The 20,393-nt window shown below is 50.9% G+C and overlaps 1 protein-coding gene across 2 annotated transcripts in view; it reads left to right on the top strand.

The window, feature by feature from the left end:
* The first annotated feature begins 862 nt into the window (after positions 1–862).
* EPHB1 (EPH receptor B1) overlaps positions 863–20,393 on the top strand; it is a 473,975-nt gene continuing 454,444 nt past the window's right edge. For both annotated transcript variants that reach the window (XM_072792651.1, XM_072792650.1), the window contains exon 1: positions 863–1,031. The gene's annotated coding sequence lies outside the window, so the exon portion shown is untranslated. The remainder of the gene's footprint in view (positions 1,032–20,393) is intronic.

The following is a 20,393-nucleotide window of genomic DNA, read 5'->3' as shown; positions in this document are numbered from 1 at the left end:
ACACACACTTATCTAAACTTCTATAGTTCCATTTTACAGGTGAGAAAATTGAGTCATGGAGCTTTTCCTGAGGTCGCAGGACTAGAAAGTGACAGATTCAGTGTACAAACACAGGTGATTGGACTTCAACTCCCTACTTCTTTCCGTGTACTCTGGATGCCCCCAGAAGCCAGGTTAATAAGAGCATTGGTCTGGAAGAGCTGCAGGGAGCTTGTTTTGCATCCTCTGGGGGCCCAGCAACATCTCTGTAGTAATAGTGAACCCAGTAGTAAAGTGAAACAACTGTGCCTGTGTGGCAGTATGTGTCCAGAGAAGTCGTGACAGCCTAGGGAGCAGTGCTTGAGGCGTGGCTTTGAATCAGCGGCCATATACATGCAGGGTGCTGGTGTTCAACAGTGCAAACTCGTGGCCGTGCCCTCAAAGAGCTCACAGTCTAGTTAGGCAGCGAGAGAGGGAGAGGCTGCTATTAAGTAGTAGGGTTGTAGGCTAGGCAAGGCTGCAGGGGGGCACCCAGAGAAGGAGTGGCCAGTGTGCCCTGAGAGGAGAAAAAAGGACACCCAGCCTGGGGGAACAGGGCATAGAGGCCTCCAACGGCCCTTGTCCAAGGAGTCCTTGCTAGGTGGAGAAGTCGATGCAAGGTGTGCTGGGGGTGGGGATGGCAGTAAGGTTTGGGGAGGAGGAGGCAGGATTCAGAAGATAGGCAGGGAGTCGGTCCCAGAGGTTCTGGGTGTCATGCCAAGGAATCTGGGCCTGGCAGTGGGAACCACTGAAGCTTTTAAGTAGGTCAGTGGTTTTCAACTTCAGCAGTATCACAAACACTTGGAGAGCTTGTTAAAACACAAATTGTTGGACCCTGCCCTGAGAGTTGCTGAATCGATAGGCCTGAGATGTGGTCCTGCATTTTTTTCTTTTTTAACCAGTTCCCAGGGGATGCCAATGCTGGTGGTCCAGATCCACACTGTGAAGTAGGCAGGTGAAGTGCTCAGATGTTCACCGGGATGGCCTGCAGAGGGACGAGCTGGAGCAGAGAGGTAGGTGGGTCCGACAGCTGCTGGCTGCTGCCAGTGATTCAGGGATGGGCTGGAAGGGCCCAAAGCAGTTGTGTAGAGATGGGGAGAGGGGGATGGGAGGGAGAAATGGACAATCAACAGGACTGCAGTCATTTGGAGAAAAAATAATATAAAAATCTAAGTGGGTCTTATCATTATCTCAAAATCTCCAGAAGGGGAGTCTGTGAGTCCAACCTGGGGAATTGTAGGGAGAAGCCAACAGACCCTCCTCCTTCGCTTTTGTTCCTTCTACCTCCTTCCCCTCCAAGTTAGAAGAGCAAGAGGAATTGTTCAGAGAAAGGAAAAATGCACAGGGAAGATAAAGTGGGATGATAACACAAAATAAGAGGGGAGCAGAAAATTGATCCCCAGCTGGAATCCAGAGGCCAGGAAACTGGGCAGCCAGAGGAGAGTCAAGAGGACAGACAGACAGACCTGTCTGTCTAGCCCTGGGCCTTGCTGGTGGAGGGGTGGGGCCCCGAGCTGCTAATGGGTCAAGGTACCCTGTGATAGGTCCAGTCTCCCAACAGTTAATTCAGCCTTTGCTACCAGCTTCTTTTTTTTTTTTTAATTTTTATTTATTTATTTATGATAGTCACAGAGAGAGAGAGAGAGAGAGAGAGAGAGAGAGGCAGAGACATAGGCAGAGGGAGAAGCAGGCTCCATGCACCGGGAGCCCGACGTGGGATTCGATCCCGGGTCTCCAGGATCACGCCCTGGGCCAAAGGCAGGCGCTAAACCGCTGTGCCACCCAGGGATCCCCTGCTACCAGCTTCTGCTGGCTGGTTTGGCTTTGGAGGGAGGAGCACTTGGAAGCAAGTGCCCCACGCAGATAACACCTTCACCCGAATCTCTGTCAAGTGGAGACCCAGACAACTGCACAATCTCGGGGCAGTGGAACAACTGCCACCATACCTTACCATCTCATCTGCTTTACCTGGGTTGCTCCTTTCCCCAGCCCAGTGCTCTAGAGACCGAATCAGCATTAGCATCCCCTGGCCAACTGTCCCAGTGTGAGCCCTTTGGGACTCATTCCAGAATGAGCATTCTTATCCAAGACCAGGCCAGTCATTGACCATGGCTGTAAGGCATGATGGGAAGGGGCCTCCAGCTGCATTTTGGCCCACTGCTCCGGCCAGAGCCCTTCACTCCCTGCTATTAAATGTCCTGGCCCTTTGGGCACCTTCTGGAGGAGCAGCCCCACAGAGCGCAGCCTCCCTGCTCCTGACCCCGGGAACTTCCAGAGCAGGACCAGCCCCAGCAGTCCTGGGGCCAGAGCGGCAGGATTCCCCTGACTTTCTCTCTCAGCAGCTCATGGGATGGGGTGGAGTTGCCTTCTGCTTTGAGGCTCAAATAGCTTCAAGGCTGCTCAGGGTGCCTGGGCTGCTGAGGCCAGGCCTGAATGCTGGTGCCTGCGTCCCACCCTCTGTCCCAGGGGCACCAGTCCTACACTGACAAGACAACAGCCTCCCCATGGGGGCAGTTGTGGGAAGGCCAGCTCATCTGAGGAGGGTTGTAGAGGAGAAAGAGGCTTTCTGTAAGCCAGTTCCCCATCCTTTGGCCCCAAGTTCCCTATTGAGTGTTCACACTGCTAGCCTTTCTCACCTGGAAGTGCTGGCATTCCTATTCTCATAACAGAAAAGGGTCTATGTTCAAGGTCAACAGATTCTCCAGGGAAAACCTTACAGGCTCCTTTAAAAATGAGGTGAAATTCACATAACATAAAATTAACCATTTAAAAGGGAAAAATTCAGTGGCATTTAGTACACTCATAATGTTGTGCAACCACAACCTCTGTCTGGTTTCAGAACGTTTCCACCACTCCAAAAGAAAACCCTGAACCCATTAAGCAGTTACTTCTCATTTCCCCTCCTCTCCAACCCCTGGCAACCACCAATGTGCTTTCTATCACTGTGGATTTGCCTACGACATTTCACGTAAATGGCAGCATATAATGTGTAACCTTCTGTGTCTGGCTTCTTTCGCTTAGCAGAATTTCCAGGCTCTTCCACGAGTAGCATGTGCTAGTACTCCATTCCTTGCTGTGGCTGACTAGTACTCCATTGCATAGATACACCCCATTTCATTTATCCAATCATCCACTGAGGAACATTTGGGTTGCTACCACCTTCTGACTATCATGAATAGTACTGCTAAAAATATTTGTGTACAAACGTTTGTTTGAGTATCCATTTGCAACTATTTTGGGTGTTAACCTATGAGGTGGAATGGCATACATGGGAATGGGTTATACGAGAATTCCATGCTTGTCTTTTTATCTTTAACTTTTAGTTCAGGAGTTCTCATGCCTCAGCCTAACCCTGCTAGAATTTCCAGGACACCATTACTAGTGCAGATGGCGGCTGGGTTGTAGCTCAGGCAACTGGACCAATGGGTGAATGGTGGTGTCGTCACTACAGGACTGCAGTAGGACATGGGCGATGTTCCACTGGGATGTTAGATTTGCAGTGCCTGTTGGATGCCCACAGGGACTGGCCTGTGGGGAGGGATGGTTGTGCTCACCTGCAACCAGAGGGAAGAGTGTGAGCTGGACACTGACGTGGGTCTCAATAATGGCTCAGGCCATCATACACGTCTTCACTCGCTAAGCACTGACCGTTTCCTCAGGTACCATTGCAAGCACTTTCCACTACTTAACCACCCCAACACCCCTTTGAAAAATCTTCATTTTCCATATAAGGGCAAAAGTGCTGGCTGTCTCAGCCCTTCTCATATCCTACAAGCACTGAGCTCATCGACTTTATGGTTGCTTTGTTTCTGGCTGCTCTCCTAGAAGACTGAGCTCCTTGAGTGCAGGGACGGTCTTTCCTCTCTGCCCCCCTGGGCCTGGCTTGGGGGCTGGTGTTCTTGTGCAATGGGTCCTGGGGGTGAATGGGTTTCCTAAGTTAGGGCTTCAGAGTGGGAAGAAGAACGGGCTGGAGTGGCACCGGGGGAGCCCTGACATTTATGGGCAAGTGGAAAAAGAGTAATCAGTAAAAGAGACCAAGAAACACGCTCAGAAAGGGAGATGGGAACCGGAGAAACCACAAGGGGACATAGTTTAAGGTCAGTCAGAGCAGAGGCCGTACCAGATGTTGCAGGATTTCGTCTCATCTGGTTGAAGAATGAATCCCACGGACACAAAAAAGGTGAAGTGAACTGAAAGTTTATTACGTGTTGGGCAGCCCGGGTGGCTCAGCGCTTTAGCGCCTCCTTCGGCCCAGGGCCTGATCCTGGAGACCCGGGATCGAGTCCCACGTCGGGCTCCCTGCATGGAGCCTGCTTTTCCCTCTGCCTCTGTCTCTCTCTCTGTGTCTCTCATGAATAAAAAAATAAAATTAAAAAAAAAAGAAAGTTTATTACGTGAAGGTGAGAAGGAAAGGAAAGAAAAAATCTCTCCAGAGTGAGAGGGGTCCCGAATGGTTCTCCAGTGGGGACTTTTACGGTCAATCTTTTATAGAAAACTGACCAAGGAACTTAGATCTTCTTGAGGTCACCACTTAGCACCATGTTTATGTCTCCTTGAAGTTGGGTCACTTTCAGTGGTCAGTTTGTAACTATCATGAAACTCTCTTGCCTATAACATTTAAGACAGACAAGGTGGGTCTCTCGGGGTTCCCTTCCCTCTGGTTGCGCATGCCTCAGTGTTTCCCCACCACTGGGATCCCTGTGGGCCTGGTCACGCAGCCCCCCCATCTCTCCCTACCTAGCCCCACGCGGCCCTCACCCAGTGTGACCATCACTGCGACGAGCCCAGTGCTGGAGGTAAACAGTCCAGCGGACGTGAGCATGCGACACGACCCCCGTACCCCGGTTCTCCCATCAGGGAGCCGAAGCCACCTTACCCTCCTACCTCCCCCCTCCACCCACCCCATTCCACAGTGGGGGCAGCGGCCGACTCCCCTTCTGGGTGGCAGATGATTAGGTACACGGCCAGCACGTTCGCTTATCCCCCTGGGAAGGCATTAATTACAGTCCTAAAAAGAAGACAGAATTTCCAGGGTGCTCCCCCCCAGAGGAGGTGAGGCCAGGACAGGGAAGAGGCCTAGTGTCACAGGGCCAGGCATCACAGAGGAAAAACACCTTCCGCAGGGAGGCAATTGCTCCGGGTCTCATTAAAGCCATTAAAATGCAGGGCTGACAAGCAAAGGTCCTAGGCGGTGGCCCGGGCCTCTGGGTTCGGAGCCCGTGGAAGCCCCCGCCCTCCTGCCCGTCCCGCCCGCCCGCGGTGACCGTCGCCGCCGGGGCTCGGAGTGGCTCTCGTGGCCAGGAGAGGAAGGCCCGTGGGGTGTCCAGGCCAGGAAGCGGGCCCAGAGGTCACAGGCAGCGGGGACGCCGTGCTTCCATCCTCCGTTCCCGCCTCACGTGGGCCACTCGAGCCCACGGCCCGGACGCTGGTCCTTCTCTCTGTCCGCCGTGTCAGTGGCTGGCTGGCTGGGCCGGCCTTCCGAGGCCGCTCTCCCTGCGGGCCGTTTCTGCTCATCCCCTTTGCATCCGTCACCGCTCTATTTACAGTGTCTCTTGCTCTATATTTATCCTGGCTCTTCCCCGCCTTGTGTCCCTGCAGTCAGCGCCCCCTCCCCGGGGACCTGCGGGTCGCTCCCGGGGCTTCGCGGCCCACCGGTGACCAGGGCCCCACTCCCGGCCTGGGACCGTCCCGGCTGCGGGCCCGGACTCTGCTGAGGACCCTCGTTGTCACCGATGGGCGCCCAGGCCACGCTCCATCACTCAGGGAGCGAGTGCCCCCTGGTTTCCAGAGCCCCCCACTCCGCACCGCCACCCTGGACGTCCGCGCACAGGGTCAGGCACAGACCCCAAACTAGGGCTCTGCAGGCCAGCTTCCCCCTCAGCTCCCTGGACGTAGGTGGCAGGGACACAGGCACTTTTACAAAGGAGAAAGCAAAGGCTCAGAGAGGGGGACTAACTTACCTGAGGACACAGAGCTAGACAGCCACGGATTGCTCTTGGCCCGGGGACCCCCACCCGAGCACCTTGCAGTACCGTCTCGGGCACCGTATTGTGGGCCACGGACGTATTAAGCCGCACACAGGTGTCGGTGCCCGTATTGTATCTGCGAGGTTTCTATGTACGCACGTGTGGGGATTGTTTCTGGGTGTGCCTCTACGTGTATTTTAAGATCCGTTTCCTTTTTAGGGAGCCCCTTAGAACAATGTAAAACGCTCCTTCCAGTCTTTGCTGGAAATGTGATGAAACAGTGTCTCTGAGCCCAAAGGACTTGCCAGGCAAGGCCTCTGCCTCCCAGGCTGAAGCACGCTCCTGCTGGCCTTGGCATCCTATGCCATGCACACATGGGGCTGGGCCAGGCAGGGGGAGTTGTAGGTTGGCCTCAAGGAGTCCTTGTGTCTCAGGCTGACTCCGGTTGAGCCTGTGACAGCCATAGGGGCCGTGCGGCTCTGGCTCAGAGACCCTGGGCTGTCCTCTTTGTCTATCAGGAATCTACTCAGAAGGCCACAGTTTTTCCCCAGGGTTTTTGTGGATGACACAGCTCATCTGTCAACAGAAAGGCTGTCCCCAATGTGAGGAGGGCCTCCTCCTGCATCCTAGCCCCCTCCCCTTTATCAGGCAGTAGGTTACTTTCCCTTGTGCATTGACCTGGGGCTGCCTGGGCTTATGACCACGCCCAAGGCCTCGGGCTGCCTTGCCTACAGATTTTCAAACTGTATCCTTGAGACTCAGCCTCTCCAAGAGGCACTTCAGTGAGGGCTCAAAGCCAGGAGTGGAGATGGGATACTCAGAGGATGGGACTCTGTTTACCCTCTTCTGCCCACGGCAGCCCTGATTTTGTGTGTTCTGCAATTGGGCTTTCTTCTAGGAGCTTGGCTAAGCCAGCACCCAGACTCATGTCACATTTTTATTTGTCTTCTTAAAAGGGGCTACCACATGACTCTTAGGGATAAGCAAGATTTCAGCCCTACAAAGCCATCCCTCCTTCCCCTGTGGTTCTGAGAGAAGCAAACCTCTCGTGAGTGCTGGAAAGAACATTCAGGGCCACCTGGGCAGCTCTGACATGCCTCTCAGATCTCAGCAGCACCCTGGGCTCCCTCTTCACCACGGAAGAGGCCAGGACATCTGGGGCTTCTTGGGCAAACTGAGTATGAGGGCAGCTTGTTCTGACCTCAGACTGGAGGGTGCTGGGCCATGTGGCCTCCAAGAACTGGTTTATGGAGGACCCAGAATGTACTACAGTGGAGGGGATGCCTCACCCTCCACTCTGTGGGAACTCCTTCTAGAGCCCTGAGCCCTGGAGGCCCTGGGAGCTCCCACCCTGTCCAGAGCTGCCCTCTAGTGGAGAGTACTCAAATGGCGACTGAGCCCTCACCTCGACTTCCAGAGGGCATCTCCAGGGGGCTCCCCTGGAGACAGGGAGTGGGGTCCACCACACTGCAGGCACAGAGCAATTTGGCTTAAGAGCCGTCACAGAGCTACTCTAAGGCTGATTGGCCTCTAAGTGGGGAGAGAGATCACGCTCTCCTTCTTCAGCCTCCTGTGCCTGCTGCCTGGGGCTAGGGTCTCTCCACATGGCACAGCTTCTCCCAGACATGCTCAAGGTACTTCTTCTGAGGCTGTGACCAAATATCAACTTCCTTCCCCCCTCCCTTTCTCAGCTTGCCTCCCTTTGGGGAGAAGATCCCGGAGAGGCACTTCAGCTTTGGTAACCCCCTACCGCCCACAGCTGGGGTACTGCTGCTAAGGAGTTGAACCCTCACCTGGCTCTCTGAGTGTCTGATGCTAGAAAGAGCTGTGAGAACTGCAATGAGGGCTTCACACGCCCCTGAATGTGAAGTCCCATAAACAGTTGCTAATGCAACAGCACAAAGTGCTATTCACACTTGGCCTCTGAGTGATGGTGCAGGAAGAGTGGCCCCTGGTTTGGAGAAAGGCTTGCACCTGTGGTCCCTGGCTGGGCCAAGCCCCATACAGGGGGCAGGAGGAGCTTGTGGTCCTGCTGGGAAGCTGGAATCGGTGGTGTGGCAGGCAGGGATAGACAGAGGAGCTCCTGATGGTCACTGAGCCCTTTGTGGGGCATTTGCCCAGCAGAGGGGAAAGTCTCCACTCAGCACTCCAAAGAGTATTTTGAGTGTTCCTGGTCTGGATGGATTTCTTCATTCTAGCTTTCCTGAATTCAGGTTAAAATCAGAGGAGAAGAGGGCCCATGCCTCTGTGTACTAAGCATTCCCAAAGGGATGGTCCATGGACAGCGGGGAAATCCTCCTCCTAGCACTGACCACTCTGCAAAGTGTCAGGGAGGCCCCTAGATAGTAAAGAAGAAGATCTTTATCAAGAGCCTGGTGTGGGAAGTCAAGTCCTACCATGTGCAGGGATGGAGGGCTGCAATGTTTGGTACATTTCAAGGACCAGTATGATGTGGGGTCCGGAAACCAGTCCTATTCTGACAGCTGAAGTTCCAGCTAAACCTGGAAAAAAGGAGACACACGGGATAGAGAGCAACAGTCATGTCTGAAGACTTGTCCTGCACCCTGTCCTTCCAGTTCCAGGAGGACTGGTAGGAGAAACTTCCATATGGGCCCAGAGGTCACTCAACAGCAGAGAGACTCTCATATCTGGGTCTCTGAGTAGAACTGGAGTTGGGACCCTGTGGACCTCAGGGTCTGTCTAGCTCCCAGGTTCTGAGCCCCTGAACATAGACCACTCTCTTCCCATGGAGACATCAAGCAGTCAGATACCTTTCCTTTTGCGATTTTTGCATGGAGTCTTGGCTGCTTACCCTCAGCTGGTGATGACTCTGGGACCAGAAGGACCTGCAGGATGCAGCACGTGTCACCCTTAGGCCAAGACTGGCCACCCAGGGAGCACGTTACTACACAGGACAGAATCCAGATTTTGCCAAGGAGCACAACGAGACTGGATAATGGGCGGGTGAGCAGTGGTGTTTGCCAGAGTCCAAGCTCTTCTAGTCCACAGCCTCACTTCTCAGATAAGCGCACTGAGATGCACAGAGTTCCATAGCTGGTGCTGGACTTGGTTCTAGAACTCAGAACTCTGTGCGCCCACCACAAGGTTGTTTTATCAGCACTTCAATGATATTTATTAAATATGCACAGGATTTGGTGATTAGCAGAATATTAAGGGCAGTTATAGGAAGAGGAATCAAGAATTATTCAAAAATTTGAGGTCCTCAAGAGAGGAAGAATGTGGGCACCTGGGTGGCTCAGTGGTTGAGCGTCTGCCTTTGGCTCAGGTCGTGATCCCGGGGTCCTGGGGATGCTGTTTCCCCCTCTGCCTGTGTCTCTGCCTCTCTGTCTGTATCTCTCATGAATAAATAAATAAAATCTTTTTAAAAAGAGAGAGAGAGGAAGAATGTCCACAATTAGGGAAGAGATGAGTGATGAGCAAGTTTAAGTTGGATGCGTGCGTGTAGTAGATTGTGGGGAGATGGGATGGTAGGCACAGGAGGTGCCGCTAGGAGGGAGGATGGCACCAGGATGGCAGAGAGTCCCTGGGACAAGGATGGGACCTTCCATGGTCACCTGTGTCAGCAGGGCCTAGAGGATCCCAGACTGGAGAGAGCAGAAAGGACTGGGGGTGCCTGTGGGAAGGGTGCATCTGGGGGGAAGCTGAAGGCAGTCTGGGTGCTGAGGATGTGAAGGGGACCCACTGGCAGTGAAGGGAGGCGGAGCAGTGGATGGTCATATGGGGGTCAAAGATCAGGGAAGGACCAGTTTGCAAGATTGATGGGACAATGATAGACGTGTAGGCTTTGGTGGAGGAGTCAGAGGAAGCGGGTTTGGGGGTGCAGAAGTGAGCAGATGGACTGAGCAGGGAGGGAAGGGGCAGAAGGGGCTTTGGCACCAGGTGAGAGGAGGGGTTGATGTGAGGGCTTCAGCCCTGCGCCCAGGTGAGGGGCTAGGAGAGCAGGGAGGTTGTGGGGGCCGGGGGCGGGGCGAACCTGTACGTGAGTGTGCATGCGTCCCCATGTGTGACTCACCACCTGAGCCTACGCTGGGATGGGGGCCAGGGAGAGCATCCATCTCAGTGCTGTGTGTAGAGACGGAACAGCAAAAAACGTTTATGAGCACAACCTGTCTGTGCCAAAGTCACCCTTGATCGTAGCTGTTCTCGATTATCAACCCTTGATGGGCTGCTACTGGGGGTAAAGACGTGATCTGGGTGTTAGCGGGGCCTCCTTGAGAGCTGGGTGAGATGGGCCCCAGCCCACCCTTACTGCACCGTCCATGGGAGCCCGAAGGCTTCGCCGCATGTCTGCAGGTGTCTGGACCCGGGCTATTTGTACCCTTCTCTACCCTCGACACTGCTTATGTCACTGCTTGTGTGGTCTGACGACCACACAGAGTAAGCATCTCCCTGGAGCTCTCCAGAGAGCCCGGACACTGCAGGGCCCCTGAGGTCAGGTGTAGGGCAGGGCAAGGCAATGGCCCTGCACCTGCCCCTTCTCTCTACTGTATTCACTGTCTGCCCCTCATGGGAGCCTCACACCAGCCCTGCTGCATCTCTGACCCTCCCCAGCTTGTCTTCTCAACCCTCGCTCTCTCCTCTTCCTCTTTCTCTCCCCTGCCTTTTAGAGTCTTCCCACGGAATGTACCCCCTACCTGAAGCCTTGGTTCCAACAGACATATTTCAAGAGATTCTTGCCAAAAGGAACGACAGCATCCATTAGAAGACTGCATTAAATCAATTTTTCACCACCCACTGATTATTCACATTTCTGCTTAGCTTTATTTTAGGGAGCCCTTGAACTCTGCACTTGACTCTGATCCTGTCTATCATGTTCTCTACCACGCATAGGGCCTGATGACTCTCTGGGTAATATGATCACATGATTGTGACTCCCCAGAACACAGGAGACACTTTCTATGCAGAGGAAAGATCCTGGGCCAGGAGCAAAGAGCCAGGGCCGTACCCGTAGCTGTACTCTGACCATTGTAGCTCAGGGAGAGGGGAGCGGGTTTTGTCTCTCCCTGGGCCACTGTTTCCTCATCTATCAGGTGAGGCTGTGCCAGTCACCCTGATGGACTCTTGCAGCTAGAAGATTCTGGCTGCAGGTTCCCAGCTGCCTGCCTCTCAGCAGCGCCCCCCAGCTGGGCTCTGGCCCTACTTGTTCCAATGCAGCCACACTCTAGACCCTACATGGCCCTGCTGGGTGTGAATGCAGCTCCTTGAGCCAGCCTGGGACCACTCCCTGGGTACTATCTCCTTTCTTGCTCTTTGTCACCCAAACCACCAGCTGCTCCACTCCCCTGATGTTTTACGCACACTCAAACCCAGGGCGTATGTTTTTTTGTCATCCACTTCTCGGGACTCAGCTCTAGCTTTAGGGTCAGCTGGAGTTGCTTTAGGGTCCTTCTGGCCTACAGACCATCCCTATGTGTACCTCCCATGGGATGGGGTTCTCGTTATTAAGGAACAGGTACATACTCTGTCCATTAATTCAGGTATCCAACAATTCCTTCTGTAATGGGTTGAATGGTAACCCCCAAAAAGTTATATCCAAGTCCTAACCCCCAGTACCTAGGAATGTGACCCTTTTTGGAAAAAGAGTTTTTGTAGATGTAATTACATTAAGGATCTTGAAGTGAGATCATCTTAGATTAACCATCTGGGCCCTAAATCCAATGACAAGTGTCCCTATAAAAGGCAGAAGAGGAAAAGACACAGAGAGAAGGGGTGGGGGAGGCCACATGAAGGTAGAGTCAGAGACTGGAATGATATGGCCACAAGCCATGGAATACCCAGAGCCACGAGAAGCTGGAAGAGGCAAGAAAACAGTTCCCCTAGAACTTATAGAAGGAATGTACCCTGCAGACACCTTCATTTGAGACTCTTGATCTCCAGAACCACGAGGTAGTAAATTAGTGTTATTTTAAGCCACTAAGTTTGTGGTCATTTTTTTAGCAGCTTTAGGAAACATGAGTCTCTGACCAAATGGGTCTGCCTTCCCCATTAGAAGAGCAGCCCTCTTTGCCCGGGGCCCGTGACTTCTGAGGATTCAGAGCCTCACCTTGTCAGCTCCTCAGTGTTTCTGCAAGAACTGGGAACTGGCCCTGTACAGAGGACGTACTTTTGTCTCCAGTACCATCACCCAGTGGCTTTTCCTGGCAAGGAAAACCTCATTCCCCTCTCGTGCTGTTACATGAGACCATTCCGGTCCCAATAACAGGAAACAAATCCAAATGAACAGGAAACAGGCAGGATCTGACACTGACTTGTAACACCTGGATTTTAAAACGTGAAACCAATAAAGCCTGACTCGTAGGACTGTGGTGTGGAAAGAACCCCTGGTTCAAGGGATGGCTACCATGGGAGGAAGGGAAACCAAATCACCTTCCCAATGTTCAGACTTTTATATAGGGGTTTGGGCCTCTGGTACTGCTGTATAAGCATGAGAGCCTTTTAGGACAAGCAACCCTAAAGCAGGAAATACAGCTACAATTATTGCATGTGCTACTATTGATAACAATAAAGACAAAATCTGCAATGCAATAATAAGACTAACAAAGGTTTACAATGTGCCAGGCACTCTTCTAAGCATTTAGCACATAACTTCTTTTTAAATCCCTTGTAGAGTACACATATGATTTTTTTTCTATTGAGATATAATTCACATATAACATTATGTTAGTTTCAGGTACACAATGTAATTATTCCATATTTGTATATATTGCAAAATGATCCCCACAATAAGTCTGGTTAACATCGATGACCACACATAATTACAGATTTCTCTTTGGAAAAAGTGAAGGTGGCCAAAAGGAATAAACTTCCAGTTATAGAATAAATAAGTCCTGGGGGGTGTAATGCATAGCATGGCAACTATAGTTAATAATACTGTGTTATGTGTTTGGAAGTTGCTAAGAGAGTAGACCTTAAAAGTTCCCATCCCAAGAAACGAAATTGTGGCATCTCCTTTTTCATCTTTGCAGTAATCTACACAATGTTTGCCTTTATTGTTCCTGTTTTGTAGATGAAAAACTGGCACACAGAGAGGTTAAGCAATTGCTTAAAAGACAATTAGAATGCATGATGAGTCTGACTCTAGGGAATGCATTCTTTTTTTTTTTTTTTTGAAGATTTTATTTATTTATTCATGGGAGATACAGAGAGAAAGAGAGGCAGAGACACAGGCAGAGGGAGAAGCAGGCTCCTCGCAGGGAGCCCTTTGTGGGACTCGATCTGAGACTCCAGGACCACGCTCTGGGCTGAAGGCTGCGCTAACGCTGAGCCACCCGGGTTGCCCTAGGGAATGCATCCTTGAATCAAGTGTGAAAATATTCACCTGCACCATCACAGATCCCAGAGCACATCCCTCTTCCTGGTGTCATTTTGGTGCCCAGAGCAGCAGACAGTAATCCTCACCTGCATTCTTCAGATGAGGAAACAGGTCAAGAGACTGGTCCAAGGAAAAGTCACCACCCTTGTTCCTGTTCAATGTCTGTCTGGTATATCTGTAGAGCAGGGGCCTGACCTAGGGTTATGGGGAGAGGGATAAATACAAACAGTGAAAGGGCTAGCATCTATCCCCACCATCTGCTGGGGATGGTGTTAATGCATTATCATGGGCTCATTCAATTTTCCTAATAATGCCTAGAGGTGGAGACCAGAGAAGCTTGCTTGAGGTCATATAGTGAGTAGCCAAGCCAGAGCTAGAAATGCTTTGGGATCTGGGATTGAGAGGAGCCCAGAATTTAATGCAAATAGCTTCCATATCCATACTTGGAGACTTAGAAGGGGCGATGTTTTGTTTTCTTTTCTTTCTTTTTTCTTTCTTTCTTTCTTTCTTTCTTTCTTTCTTTCTTTCTTTCTTTTCTACAAAGCTATGGTCATCAAGACAGTGTGGTACTGGCACGAAAACAGACACATAGATCAATGGAACAGAATAGAGTATCCAGAAGTGGACCCTCAACTTTATGGTCAACTAATATTCGACAAAGGAAGAAAGACTATCCACTGGAAGAAAGACAGTCTCTTCAATAAATGGTGCTGGGAAAATTGGACATCCACATGCAGAAGAATGAAACTAGACCACTCTCTTTCACCATACACAAAGATAAACTCAAAATGGATGAAAGATCTAAATGTGAGACAAGATTCCATCAAAATCCTAGAGGAGAACACAGGCAACACCCTTTTTGAACTCGGCCACAGTAACTTCTTGCAAGATACATCCACAAAGGCAAGAGAAACAAAAGCAAAAATGAACTATTGGGACTTCATCAAGATAAGAAGCTTCTCTCTTGGTTGTAAGGTGCTGCTGCAGGATGACAGAGGTTCGTGCCTGCTTTGTGCCTCAGAACCCATGGCCTGCTTCCCCCGCACCCTCTCCTGGATTCTCCGGCCAGGACCCCTCCCTGGATTTGGAGTTCTTTATATTGACTACACTTGTGGCTCAAAAGACTGTTGCTAAAAAAAAAGGCTGAGGGGTCTTTCTTACTCTTAAATGATAACCTTCTCACGCAAAAGAGCTTCAGCTTTGGGTGGGAGGAAGGACTGGAACCAGCCTCCGTTGTCACTGGGGTGATTGGTCTGCACATGCTGTCCTCTTCCGTGGAAATGTTCAGAAAGCCCCACCCCTGAGTCTGCAAGCCTCCCTTGGCTGACCACCAAGCTCTGCCCATTCGTTCTCCCAGGACGTCCCCCTAATTAAATCTCAGGGCTTTTAATTTTCATATGCATGAATATGGAACACGAGTGAGGCCGGGAGAGGACCGGGGTGGAAAGGCCTGCCGCAGCCGGAAGGGCAAGGTCAGGACTTGGACTCCCTCCAGGAGGCTCCCTTGGCATTGTGCAGACTTCAGAGAGGCTGGCTCTGAGGACGTGCTCCTGGATTCACCACAACGCTGAACTGAGGACCACTCATTCTGTCTGAAAGGGCAAGAGGGAGCCCGTGCGTTGGCAGAGAAGCTGTCAGCAAAGCCACTGCCTTCCACCCTGGGCAGTGAGGGAGCGACACGCTCAGGGCAGGGGCCTGGCCGCCACCAGGCCCGGTCCACCTGGCCCCTCAGGAGTGCTTCAGGAATGCTGGCTCTGAGGGAGGTGAACAGCTTGCTGAGATGTGCCTCTTCGTCTCCACCTTTCATTTTTCTTCTCTGTGTGAATCCTAGGATGTGCCTGAGCCCCTCCCTTGTCCTCCTCCTTTGTCCCTGAGGTAGACCACCTTCTGAGAGTTTCTCTTAAACCTGAAAAGGAAGCGAAACCCTGTAGGATCCTCTCTTGCCTGCTCTTTTTTTTTTTTTAATTTTTTTTAAATTTTTATTTATTTATGATAGAGAGAGAGAGAGAGAGACAGAGACACAGGCAGAGGGAGAAGCAGGCTCCATGCACCGGGGGCCCGACGTGGGATTTGATCCCGGGTCTCCAGGATCGCGCCCTGGGCCAAAGGCAGGCACCAAACCGCTGCGCCACCCAGGGATCCCTCTTGCCTGCTCTTTATTGTTCCTATAGGAGCAAAATCTTCCAGCGGTTTCCGTCCTGAGATTTAACAGAGTTGCCACATTTTGTAGCTAGTTGGGCAGGATGAGAAGTGAGAAACCTTGATATCAACCCCTTGGTTATATAGTTATGATGTGTGGGACCAGCAGACACATCAATGCCACTGTGGGGAAGGTCCTTGCCTGCCGGATGGTTAATACAGCCGTGAATGTAGGCCTAGCCCTACAGGCCCAGTCTCTAAACACGTTGGTGGGCCCAAAGGGAATCCGTCAGAGAGACCAAGACTGAGTGCGTGCCTTCCTACTTAGCTGCCATGAGGTGGGCATTACTGAGGGTGAGTTTCATATCATGAATGCAAATTTCTCCCCTCCACTGTGGAAATGTGCCATTCTCTGGGGGAGCTGGGCCCAGGTAACGTGGCTCTCTCATCCCCTATTTGGCACAAATACGCGTGAGTGAGGTTGTTGGATGTTAGGGATTGAATTGTGTTCCCCCAAAATTCATGTTGAAGTTATGACCCTCAAGACCTCAAAATGTGGCCTTATTTGGAGATGGAGTAATTATAGAAGTAGCCAAGCTAAAATGAAGGGTGGCTTCTAATTCCATATGACTGGCGTCCTTGTAAGGAGGGGCAATTTGGGGATCCCTGGGTGGCGCAGCTGTTTGGCGCCTGCCTTTGGCCCAGGGCGCGATCCTGGAGACCCGGGATCGAATCCCACATCGGGCTCCCGGTGCATGGAGCCTGCTTCTCCCTCTGCCTATGTCTCTGCCTCTCTCTCTCTCTCTCTCTCTCTCTCTGTGACTATCATAAATAAATAAAAAATAAAAAAAATTAAAATAAAAAAATAAAGTAAAAAATAAAAAAAAAGGAGGGACAATTTGCCCAGGAGGGAGATGGACAGACACAGGGAGAAGAGGGCGTCCACAGCCATGGAGAGATCCTGTCCTCACAGCCCCCAGCGGTGTGTGAGACCTTGTCAACACCTTGATTTCAGAGACTGAGCCTTCAGAACTGGGAGACACTATGTTTCTGTTAATGAACCACCCAATTTATGGGCAAAGTGATCCAGGGAACTTCATCAGTCAAACCAAAACAGAATAAAAGTAAACAAAAAACACTTCTAGCTAAAATTTTAGGACTCAGTGAATAAGTGGGGATGAGAAGTTCCTCCTGAGGTTGGGGGGTGAGGGTGGGGCAGGTCCCAGAAAGCTCACCAGGCAACTTGTAGGGCGATGTATTTATAACATTTCTAACTGTGAAGAAGGCAAAGGCAGTTGGCCAAACCAAATTGAAGGGCAAGAACACTTCTATCGTTAATTTTTAAAAGTAATTTACAAGGCTCATTATAAACTGTGGCTTTTCTATAGTTCAGGGCAACATTGGGGTGTTCCATTTTGTCTTCCTTTTATGAAACAGGAATCGGACAGGCCGGGACTCCGTAACGAGAGGTGTGAGATCAGTACCTCTAAGATTTATTAGGTGTCTATGAGAGATATTATGGCAGCTTGTTTAGTTCTAAAACAACCTGCTTAGGAGATATTTTTATTTGTTTTGAGATAACCCTGAGAATCAGAGGGTCTAAGTCACTTGCTGAACTCACACGGTGAGCTATGTGTTGGAGGGATATTTACATCAAATGCACATATTCTTTTCAGAACGACTGGTTTCTGCTGTGAATCAAGTGTCTCCACCAGATATCTGAGATGACGTTGGTGTTCCTCATCCTGACCTCTGGCCTAATTTAGCCTAAGCGATCATTTTAAATAAGGTCCCCTTCTTAGTGACCCAGTGAACGCTTTTCTGGCTTCATGTGGCGAATCTGCTTTTGGTGGGGTTGGGGTGTTCCACTCCTCCCTGCTCATTTCTTGGGGTTAACACCACAAAGGTAGGGTAGTCCTCTGACGAGGACTGCAGATCCATGCCTCCTCTGTTTTCTTCCAGGGTCAGAAGGGCAGCCCAGGGCTGGCTTCGCCGACTGTGTAGAGTATGTTCTGCTGGCATGTGAAGAGTATCTGAGCACGAGCTGTGCAGGGATGGACCACTGAGCGGCGTTTGGTAGAGCTCGAGCCTGCCACTAGTCATGGTTCACCAAGCAAGCCTAGCCTCTTATTTCCATTTTGCTTCAATGCCAAGTGGCACGAGTTTGCAGATGCCTCATCTTTAGAGGAAGGCAAACACTTTCTGGTGGGACTTCAGAGAAAGCCCTGCACGTTCAGGTTGGGGTTCCTCTTTCCAAAGCCTTCCAGGGACACTGGTGTTCTGCTGTCCCCTGGATCACAGCGCCTCGCCTCTTTTACCCTGACTTCAAAGGGAGAGTATGTGACAGTCTTTGCCTCGTTGGGCAGTACTAACCTGCTTCATTTGTCCCAGTCTGATTCTTTGGCATTCCTAACCCGTCTGTGGCCCCACCCCGAGCCTGGAGCCTCCTCATGGGCCCCAAGGTGCTGGTGGCCACTTGCGTGTCATTTCTGCAGCTCTCACCTCTCCTGCCTACGATGCTTACTCCTCACGAGGGGGTGGCTTGCAGAATTTGGAAAGGCCTCGCTCCCCCAAACCCGCCAGTGAACAGAACACCTCCTCAACAGCACTGCTTCTTACTCCTGCCACAAAACTAGCCTTCAGCTCACCTGGTTTCTTGGTTGTTGCTTTTTTATTCAATCTCCAAATTATTCACCTGACAGAGCCATCATCTTTCCTCCAAGCTTGGAAACTTGAGCAGGAACCAGAACCACCCAGAGATTTATTAAAACCAGATTGCTGGGCTCTACCCCAGTGCTTCTGACTCAGTGGGTTGGGGGTAGGGCCTGAGAATGTGCATTTCTGAGAGGTTCCCAGGCAATGTTGATGTTACTGGTGAGAATAAAACCTTGAGAACCACTGTGGTAGTGCAGGTGTAAGGTATTTAAAACCCTGTCTAATATGAATGTAGGCTAATATCTCCATAAGACAATGACGAAGTTCATGTTCATTCATTCAACAAACACTTATTGAGCACCCATTGCTCACTAGCCAGGCTTTGGGGATGAAATAGTGACTGGGATGGATCTGACTCTGCCGTCACAGAGAATGAACCAGACCAGCTCTGATGATTCAGGACTCAGGGCTGTAGGAGGGAAAGTGCAGGCTGCTCTTGAAGCTCAGAGCAGGAGGCCCAGCCCAGTCTGATGTGGGAGTAGCGAATAAGGGGGAGGAGAGTAGTCATGTAAGGCTTCCTGGGGGAAGTGACATCTATGCTGGATCTTCCAACAGAGATAGGAGTGAGATAGAAGAATTTGGAGAGGGGTTGTGTTCTAGGTAAAGGAGAGAGCATGTATAAAGATCTGTGGAGAGTTATGGTATGGTATGACCTGGAAATTGGAAGAAGTTCAGTAGTAGTGGGGAAATTTCTGTGTATGAGAGCAGGACGGGGAGTAGGGAGAAAGGCTGGAGGCTGGCATTGGCCATGGTAACAAGGTGAAGCTAGGGCAGCGGCTCCCCAAGTAGTCCTCAGACCACCAGCAGCAGCAGCATCACTTGGGAACTTGTTGCAAATACAACTTCTCAAGCCCCTTCATAGACCTTTTGAGTCAGAAACTTTGGGGATGAGGTCCAGCCATCTCAGTTTTAAGCTGATGCTGCTCAAGTTTGAGAATTACTTGACTAGAGAAGCTGGAAGAGGCTGGGTAGGAGCTATGTAAGTTGTACTAGGGCATCTGGATTTGATCCTACCACAACCACATCACAGGACCATTTCTCAGAAAACACATTTATTGAGTAAGCAAACAAGTGAAGGAATTTAAACAAAATGGTAATGTGACCTACTTGCCTTTTCAAGAAATTGCTTTGGCCAGTGTGAAGGATGTCTTTAACAACATTTCTGTGCATAGTTTTGTTCTCAGGATTAGCTGTCTTTACATTGAGGTAAGGTCTTGGAGTCATAGTCACAGAGGTCAGATGTTGAAAGTATTGGCTGAGCCTGACTCCCCATGACTTTTAAATATATTTATTAATATATACCAACAATAGAATCAACTTGATCAACTTGTATGGAAAGAAAGGGTATTCTGGTTCATGAAATGTTCTGGACAGCTGGGGTTGAATATACTCATACTGTAAAAGTACTTGAGATCAGGGTGCTAGATGCTCTCTCTCTCTCTCTCTCTCTCTCTATTAGGATCTACATCTTCCATGATTTTCTTCTCCTGACAACTCTGGAGAGGGTCAGAGATGCAGATATGAGCAGCCCTCTGGGAAGCAGCAGAGTGTCTGTGACTATGAGTCAAGTCTTGCTCTGTCTTTTCTTGTACCCAGTTCTGGTTCTGATTGGAAGCCCTTCCTCGGATTCTTGGGAGCCTGTCCCCTCCAGCATGAAGACTGTCCCAGCGTTCCTGTAGAGCTGCCATCCTATCTGCCTGGACCTTTTGCCACCAGGGCAACCCTGCAAGGACTGCTCTGGTACTAGAAAGGGTCCTTCTTGCCTGCCCTATGCACATCCCCAGTGGAGGCTGAGTGGGCCTGGTTGGGGGCTATATCTTCTGTCACTCTTGGGCCAGTGATGTGGGCCTCTGTGCCTGAGTTCATGTCAGGCCAATTCAGACTCCTCCCTTGAGAATGTGGGAACACACAAAGGATTGGGCCCTGAGCATAGCAGCTGGAGGAGCAGAGCCATAGTGCGGGGACAGTGAGGCTGGCACGGCCACAGGGCTTTGTGCAGTCTGAATCATGTGGGAGCAGAAACCACATGGTGGGGAGGTGCTGGTCAGAGAGAAGATGCAGGAAGATGTCTCAGAGGCACCGAGGGAGAAACTTGTCCTCATGGTTTTCTAGCTCTCTGGCTGCTTGGACTTCCAGTTTTCCCACAATCCGCAGTTTCACTCCATGGCATCCAGCAAGAGCTTCTCCACCCCTATCCAGTAGCACGTTAACAAACTGGCTTG

Source organism: Canis lupus, chromosome 22 (genome assembly GCF_048164855.1).
Source record: "Canis lupus baileyi chromosome 22, mCanLup2.hap1, whole genome shotgun sequence".
Classification (NCBI taxonomy): domain Eukaryota; kingdom Metazoa; phylum Chordata; class Mammalia; order Carnivora; family Canidae; genus Canis; species Canis lupus.
This window is presented reverse-complemented; position numbering and strand designations above follow the sequence as displayed.